Below are 8,138 nucleotides of genomic sequence, written 5' to 3' on the forward strand. Positions count from 1 at the left end.
AGGAGGGGGGACAGTTGTTTTCAGAGCTGGCAGGGGCTAAGGGCTTGACCCTCATACTCTCCCCACAGCCATCTCAGCCCAGGTCCCCTCCTGCCCAACAATGGCGAGGATGCTGTTTTAGTTCAGATGGTCTTTTCTGCCCGTCTGCTGACATAGCTTTCCAGATAATTCTAAGCCTAAGCCAAGAAATACAGATACCCGGGCTCACCCGGGATGGGAGACCAGGACTTCTCCAACACAGGGCAGCCTGTTGCCCAGACCCTTCTAGGCCTAGGAGGTGAGTTCCGTGTGGGTGGCTGTAGTGACTGTGGCTCCTTCAAGGGGACGTTTCTGCTCTTTTTCCCTAGTAGGGAATGATAGAGATGAAGGCAGGATCAGACTGGCATGAGAGAACTCTGAAGTGGCAATTTTCAAACACTGTAAAATAAATCTTATGTAGGATGACGTAAGCAGTAGCTAGGACTTTGACCACTGTGGCTCGGTGGTACCGTGCAAAAGACACTTAGCGTGACAAGTCTGAGGGTTCAGTCTATTTCTGGAACTGCAAAAAAAAAAAAAAAAAGAAAAAAGAAAAAAGAAAAACCATGAAACAACCAAAATGGTAAAGTAATTCAGAGCTGGGAACTTTGTATTTTCTTTATTTTCATATCCCCGCCCAGTGGGAAATGCTTTAGTTGGAGGGTCCTGAGATAGCCCCAAGAGCTTGGAATTCATTTATTTGCAAGAGGGGTCCAGTCTGCTCCCCCCACCGTAAAACCACAACTCAAAAGAAAGGGCAGGAGGTGCAGACAAATCACAGCACCTCGGAAGGAAGAGGGCGTCCCCTGTGACACCCGGGAATCTGAGGGTGATCTTACCACCAAGCAATTCTTTCAAAATACAAGGAGATGTGGAGGCATAGAGCAGACAGAGGCAGCAAGAGTGGTCAGCCTTCCCTCAGCAAGATGTAAGGGAAAAGGCCGTTTACTATACTAAAGAAACAGCCGTCACCAGAAGGTTCTCACTACACCCTCCCCCTTACTTACGTTCAGGCCACCACAGGGCCCCTGGCCCAACCACTTACATCTGCCAAAATGAAATGTTGCATGCCAGCGTGGAAGACAAACCAAACCGCACAAATCCCAGTGTGTATTTACTTGGTGGACACAAATACCTTTCAAATAAAATAAATTCGATGATGACTTGTTGTTTTTTTTATTTGGTTTTAAAGGGTTTTTGTTTGTTTTTATGTTGATACGTGTTTTGCCTACACGTATATCCATGTGCCATGTATGTGCCTGGTGCCCTCAAGAGGCCAGAATAGGGCACCAAATTCTCAGGTACTGGAGTTACAGATGGTGTTAAACTGTGATGTAGGCGGTGAAAACAACCCTGATCCTCTCTCCTAACCACTAAACCATCACACTAACCCAGTGTGGGGGTTTGAATGAGAAAGGGTGGGCCTTATAGTGTCATGGGTTTGAATACTCCTCCCTCAGGATGTGGAGCTGTTTGGGAAGGATTAGGATGTGTGGCTTTGGAGGAGGTGTGCCATTGAGAGCTGGCTGTAAAGTTTCAAAAACATGTAGCATTGCATTAGCGCTCTCTACCTCTTGCTGGAGACTATGTAAACACTAAGCTGCTGTTGCTGGAACAGGCCTTTCTGCCTGCTTCCATGCCCCCCACCATGGTCATGGACTCTAAACCTCTGGAAATGTAAGCTCCAAATCAAATGTTTCTTGTACAGATTGCCTTAGTTCTGTGTTTTGTTACATCAATAAAAAAGTAAAGCACTAGGGCTGGAGAGATGGCTCAGTGGTTAAGAGCACTGACTGCTCTTCCAGAGGTCCTGAGTTCAATTCCCAGCAACCACATGGTGGCTCACAGCCATCTATAATGGGATCCAGTGCCCTCTTCTGGTGTGTCTGAAGACAGCTACAGCGTACTCATATAAATAAAAATAAATCTTTTTTTAAGTATGTAAATGTATATACTATAGTTTATGCAACCATCCCACGATTGGTGGATATCCAGGCTGGTTATGAACTTTAACAGAACGTGTATCCTGCTCTCTTCGTGTTCCCGCCCAGATCCTCATGGTCCCTACACCAATTCCTCCCTCCCCACCCCCCTTGACAACGGCTCAATTCTGGAGATCCAACATCAGCTAGCATAATCATTCTTTCAATCTCCACCATTCCCTTTCCTCTCAATGCATCTGTGCTGGAGGAAACTTGGGGCCACCAAGGATGAGTTTACAAACTCATCTGGCTCATGGTGCAGCCCCCGAACCACACCCCGTGTGTTCCTGTTCAGTTGCCTGCCACCCAGAGCACCTGGCCTAGATCCTAACTCTCCTAGACCTGCTCCGCACTCTAGGAGACAAGCTTGCTTCTAGTTTAAAGGGAAGACCAAGGGAATCGAGTATGTATGAAGTCCCCTCCGATGCATGACACTTTCTGGGGAAACATGAGCAAGTGTCTACTTAACCCAAATAAGGGAATGTGTGACAGAGCAAAGTAGGGATACCACCAGTGTGTGACTCGGCAAACCTGTGTGTTTGTTGGAGTACTTCAGGAGCGTGGGGGAGAGCTTACTTACAGGAGTAGAAATGACTTTGAGACAACTGCACCACCAAAGCCCACGTAGCTCATGAAACCCGGAAGCAGCTCTACCTCTCACTTCAAGCAGTTCAGTTGGTCTGAGCCTCTTCAGGCAGCCCAGCCTGTCTGAGTCTCTCAGCACTCCTTTTTACTTAAATATGCCTGAGGAGGGAAGGGCCAAGTGTATCTGCTCAGTTTGGGGAACTTCCTGAGCCTAACAGGCTTCCCTGCCAGATGGAATATTTCACCTCCCTTTAGAATGAGCATCCTATCTGCAGGCGCTTTTCCCAGATCTGCATGCTCTTTTCCCAGATCTGCATGCGCTTTTCCCAGATCTGCATGCGTACACCTTCACGTGTTTTGTTGCTATTTCCTCCAAAATTGAGACATTATCTTGTTGGGCAAGGAAGGAAGATGATCAGCAATTTATCAGGCTCAGAAAACTGCAAGGAAAGCCTGGGATTTGGGAGGCAGAGGCAGGTGGATCTCTGAGTTCAAGGCCAGACTAGTTTACAGAGTGAAGTCTAGGACAGCCAGGACTATGAAAAGAGACCCTACCTCACAACAAACAAACAAAAACAAAAGGAAAGCAATGAAAAAGAAAACTAAGGGAAGGTACAAGACCTAGGAATCTCAGAAAATTTCAAGGGTTGCTAGGTTCCAAGGTTGTGTCAGCAAGAGAGATTCCCCTGGGAGAGGTGACCTTTGTAGAGTTGCCTGCAGGGAACTCCACAGGTACAACCTCTGAGTGGTCACTGCTTGGCTCTTTGGCCTTTTGAGTCACTTCTGCAACACACCACTCCTTCTTCAGTAAGCAGCCCCCACCCCTATTTCAGTAAGCTGTGCCCCTCAACCCAATCTGTTAATTCACCAAGCTGATTCAAGTGGAATTGTTTCTACAGTAGATCTATTGTGAACAGGTATTCATTCCCTTTACACCTTGAAGGGCCACACAACTAGGGACCAACAGGGGCCGGCATCAGCTGAGGGACAGTTACAGGGTCCCAGTGAGGGGCTGAGGACCATGCCTGAGGTGGGAGAGTTGGGAGGAGATGATGAAATGGCCACCTCCCTGTGTTTGGGGACGTGCTTTGTGCTGTGTTGACACTTGTGCACTTTCTGTTGCCTGTAGTGAGATACACAACCAAGGCTGAGGCATCATGGGGGTGGGGGTGGGGTCCCAAGGACACTGTGTTCCTCCTTGATGAGCAGGGCCTCCAAATAGCTGACACAACGTGTGTATCATCACCAGTGAAACAGCAGGAGAGAGAATCAGAAGCAGCTGCTGTCAGGCTGCTTGGGTTTTGCTGCGGATGTTTAGTCATCCAAACAGTTGTCTGCCCAGAAGGAACTCACCATGGAAGAGGGTTCCTTATGAGGGCAGGGTGAGTGTGGGGAGACACAGATGCTGTCCTCCGCTGAGCGCTGATGAGGCAGGGAAAGTGGAGAGAGGGAAGAAAAATGGGGGTGTTGGCTTGCCATTCTTTATAGAGGATGGGCCGTTTAAGAAAAGTACAAATTGGACTGGAGAGATGTCTCAGTGGTTAGAGCACCGACTGCTCTTCCAGAGGTCCTGAGTTCAAATCCCAGTGACCACATGGTGGGCTCACAACCATCTGGAATAAGTTCTGGTGTGTCTGAACACAGTTACAGTGTATTATATAAAATAAATAAATCTTTTTTTAAAAAGTACAAATTGAATCTGCAATAAAGGGCTGGAGAGATGGCTCAGAGGTTAAGGGCGCTAGAGGTCCTGAGTTCAATTCCCAGCAACCAAATGGCAGCTCACAACAACCTCATATAATGAAACCTGGTGCCCCCTTCTGGCCTGCAGAACACCGTATATGTAACAAATAAATCTAAAAAATAAATTCTGCACCAAAGAGCTTTTCCTGGGACTAAACAGAAAAACATGTTGGAGCCTGTCGGGAGACAAACTGTGAGGAAGGGGTGCGAGGAAGGAGGGTAGATGTCCCCGGCCAGACGCTTAACTCAGCGGTGAGGATGAGGTGGAGCCTCTAATAATAATCCAGTTCAAGAAACTAATTGTCTCCTCTTCCTTTAACCCTTGAGACCCTGTTGACTGACTGAACTGGCTTGGTCAACTATGGCAGAAACATTCCTTAGATTCTTTGAACTGGAATTATAGGGCTAATAATAAAAATAATATCCATTCTATTTGTATTTTCTAATTGTGAATAAGCATATGTCTGGAGACAGAATGATATACTGTACTTCTTAGATAATCGTTAGTCTGTCTTTGTTCTGGGAAACCTGTATAAATACAGAAGCACCTGACTACTGGTCATTCAGAGATGCAAGATTCCGGACCTCAGCGCCTGACTGGCTCCTCCCTCTTGGACAACCCATCTCCTCTTGGGAAAACTCCATCGACCTGCCCCTAGCATTTACTTAGACTTTTGGAGATGGAGGCAGGATCTCATTGTGTAGTGCTGAGTGGCCTGAAATTCACTTTGTAGGACAGGCTTGAAATCACAGAGCTCTTCCTTGCTCTGATTCCTGAGTGTCATGAGACAGGAGCATGCCAGTGAATGTGAAAGGCTTAGACTGATAAGTTATTCTCCACTGGTTAAAATGAACCAATTCAAGCCAGATTAAAATATGTATAAAGCACAAGGCCACATCTCCAAATAGTGCCACTCCCTGGGCCAAGCATATTCAAATTACTACATCTGCCTTTATTACTTAGTGAAATGTAGCTAGATTTGTGTGAATCTACCATTCCTAGGGGAGAAAAATCACAGAAGCCAAGGTCAGCACTGAGTGTCTCTAAGGACATAAAAACGTATTCTAGGCGTGGAGTGTTTGCTAAGTCAGATGTGACTCATGGAGAGGCTGTGGCCACAGTGCTGGAGAGCCAGGTCTGGTTGCAAACACGGCAGCAGCAAATCTCCAGGACGATGGCTCATGGGAAAGGACTGGATTGTGAGGGGCTGCACGGAGAAATGTCCTTCATCCATGCCGCTGTACCCAGCACTACCATTTTGATGTAGATATGTTCATGATATATGTTAGCAAGTCCTTGCTAACAGTTTTGAAGTATCTCCTTAGCCACCAAAGACCAACTGGCATTCCCTTAGAACAGATGGTGGTGGGCCTTCAGCGATCTTCTCTACCCTCTTTAGAAAGTTCCATTATGTAATGCTACCCGAGTGTAATGCAGATTTGGAAAGGCACCTTGGGAGAGTTAAAGCCGAAGTTAAGGAATCAAAGGAAAGTATCGTGCATGGGTGATGTCTAAAGGTTACTACTGTTGCTGCGATGAAACACCATGACCAGAAGCAGCCTGGGGAGAGAAGGGTTATCCAGCTTACATATCCTGAATCATAGTCCACCAGGGGGAAGCCTAGGCAAGAACTCAAACAAGGCAGAAATCTAGAGGCTGCTTACTGGTTTGCTTCTTTATAGAATCTAGGACTATCAGCTCAGGGACAGCACCACCCACCAATGCTGGGTTCTCACCCATCAATCTTCAATTAAGAAAATTTCTGCCTACCAACCTGATATCATGGAGGCATTTTTTTCAATTAAGGTTCCCTCCTCTCAGATGACCCTACATTGTGTCAGGTTGATATCAAATCAGCCATCATGGGTAGAAAAGGATATTCCCAAAATCGATAAGGTTATTAAATAATATCCCAGTGGTAGGGATGGGATACATAAATTGAGGCCAAACTTAAATGCCAGAAGTAAGATGGCAAGCTTCTGGGCTGGAAAGATGGCTCAGTTGTTAAGAGCATTGGTTGCTCTTCAAGAGGTCCTGAGTTCAAATCCCAACAGCCACATGGTAGCTTACAACCATTTGTAATGGGATCTGATGCCCTCTTCTGGTATGTCTGAAGACAGCTACAGTTTACTTACATATAATAAAAAAAAAATCTTAAAAAAAAAAAGGCAAGCTCTTACTATCAGGACACTGAATTCTTTGTCTATAGGGCACAGGGAAGCCCAGGCTCCCCTGCTAGCTGGCTTTCAAGGCACTATGCATTCTCTGGGGTATAATTCTTACCAACAGTTTCTGTGTTCTGTGTTACCAACATACCAGGGAAGATGTGCCCACTGGAACAATCATGGTGTAACTGAGTGCTTTCCTAAGAGAGGGAATTAATCTTTGGTACTGTTGAAGCTTTCGGCCTTCTCAGATGGAAAGTTGCCCCTAGTGGCCGCTGCAGAGAGTAAATGGGAAAAAAAATTCACACATCTGTATTACCCCTTCCAAGGTTCAGGCAACATCACAAAAGAGAGGGAAGAAAGGAACTAGGAGTCAGAGGAAGCATGGGATGTTATGTAACTATTTCCTCTGAAGGGAGGAGGAGAACTCCCCAAACTGGATGTTCACAAAACAAGATTCATGGATCACAGAAAGTTCTGAGGTCTCCAGCTGCTCAATCAGTTGGCCTTTAGCAAGAGCTGCAGGAGAGGAGATGCGTCTGTTGAGCTGCTGCAAAGTGGGCGGGAGAGATGTGGCTTTACCTATGGGGATGGGCCTTAGGTGACACAGCTTGCTTGGAGTCATTTTGGTCCGGCAGGGAACTCCTCACTCCAACTCCTGCCCTTTGTTGTTTGTGACTCAACAGAAAAGTCACACAGCAGGACAGATCCTTCCCTTCCTCTTACAGACAAACAATGGATCTCTTGTCTCTGGACTTACTGGTTTTTGAGACAGGGTCTTACTCTGTATCTCTGGCTGGCCTAGAACTCCCTATGTAGACCAGGCTGGACTTGAACTCAAAGATCCACCCAAATCTACTTCTGTGTGCTGGAATTGAAGATGCATGTTACCACCACGTGCACAGCTGAACTTATTTTCTTACAGCCAACTCCCCAGCAGCAAGGTGCAGCTTCCGTTCTGGGACTAGGTAACCCCTGCTCTTTCTTCTGCATACAGTGTTTCTGAGTTTGCCCTCAGAATGTGCCTAACCCCATTCACTGACCAAGCCAACTCAGTCAACCAACTGGTTCTAAGAAAGAAAAGACAATGAGACAACACTATAACATGATTCCAGCTGGTGCTGAGGCTGAAGAGGGTTTATTTTTCTCTAGTCTGCTTTTATACCATCCTAAATACATGTAAAGAACAAGGTCTGCCCTAAGGAATAAACAAAGGTCCCATGATTTCTGTATTCAGGGTCTTAACAAAACCTATGAAGATACAAAGAACACATTCCTCAGCTGTATTCATCTTGAACCTACTTCCCTGTCCTAGCCCAATGTCGAATTCTTGCCAAATTTCTAGAAGGCAGCCCCCAAAACTCTCCACACCCCATCTTTCCTCTGTGTGTCTATGGTTTCTTCGGTGTCTGTCTGCCCTTTCTCCATCTCTGCTTCCCCAGTCAGTTTCTAGGACCAAGCTGTGCAGGATAAGACAGGATCCCTGGCAATTGGGGTTACAGGTGGTTGTGAGCCACTGTGTGGATGCTAGGAGTCAAACCCAGGTCATCTGGAAGAGCAGGTAGTGCTCTTAATGGTTGAGCCATCTTCCTAGCTCTATTTTAGCAGAGTCCACAACAATCCTTAAACCTGTATCCCCAGCCC

The sequence above is a fragment of the Micromys minutus genome (genome assembly GCF_963924665.1).
Source record: "Micromys minutus genome assembly, chromosome: 22".
In the NCBI taxonomy this organism is placed as follows: domain Eukaryota; kingdom Metazoa; phylum Chordata; class Mammalia; order Rodentia; family Muridae; genus Micromys; species Micromys minutus.